Source organism: Sinocyclocheilus grahami, unplaced genomic scaffold (genome assembly GCF_001515645.1).
Source record: "Sinocyclocheilus grahami isolate Dianchi unplaced genomic scaffold, SAMN03320097.WGS_v1.1 scaffold3965.1, whole genome shotgun sequence".
In the NCBI taxonomy this organism is placed as follows: Eukaryota; Metazoa; Chordata; class Actinopteri; order Cypriniformes; family Cyprinidae; genus Sinocyclocheilus; species Sinocyclocheilus grahami.
The window spans coordinates 1-660 of record NW_015508992.1 but is presented as its reverse complement, the minus strand read 5'-3'; the positions used below and the strand labels follow the sequence as shown (position 1 = coordinate 660).

The following is a 660-nucleotide window of genomic DNA, read 5'->3' as shown; positions in this document are numbered from 1 at the left end:
GCGTGTGTGTGTGTGTGTGTGTATATATATAAAATGTGCACAGCAGGTTGGTATTTTAACAATATTTTTTTTGTTGACTAAATTCAAGTACAATCTGTAAAACTTTTTAAAAAGTTTATTTCATTGTGACACTTCAAATCAGATGAAGATGATGGTTATTTGATCCAAGATGGTGAACTCTTACAATCCAGAGTTCACCATCACAGAATTCCTCCTCAAAAACATCGGTCAACTCAGTTGAACTCCTGAAAAACAGTTTTGTCATATATTTTCAAAAACATCTCAAACTTATCCATTAACTTACCCGTCCAAACTATCATTTAGCCCATCATCAGTGTATGAGAACGGCTCCTTCGATTGCTGAGTGTCTTCACAATGGAAGACGTCAGTAAAACCGGGTGAGGACATACTGTTGACAGATTATTTTTTATAACACTGACAAAGACTGACGTCTATTTGACGTTAAAAATGTAATTAGTAGGTAGGCTAGTTAGTTAAACTGTGTTGTAAACATCCTACCTGGCGTCTTCCCTGTATGTTTCCCGGTATACCGCCACACATGGGAAGTGGGAAGTCGTGGCCTATTGGTTAGAGAGTCGGACTCGTAACCCAAAAGTTGCGAGTTTGAGTCTCCGGTCCGGCAGGAATTGTAGGTGGGGG

The 660-nt window shown here is 39.2% G+C and overlaps 1 long non-coding RNA gene across 1 annotated transcript; it reads right to left on the bottom strand.

Moving 5' to 3' along the window:
* Window positions 1–184: 184 nt before the first annotated feature.
* On the bottom strand, window positions 185–561 carry LOC107576580 (uncharacterized). The gene is made up of 3 exons (XR_001608078.1): window positions 520–561; window positions 305–409; window positions 185–245 (listed from the first exon to the last, which is right to left on the bottom strand). It is a non-coding gene; the product is annotated as an uncharacterized lncRNA (long non-coding RNA).
* Between the last annotated feature and the right edge of the window lie 99 nt (window positions 562–660).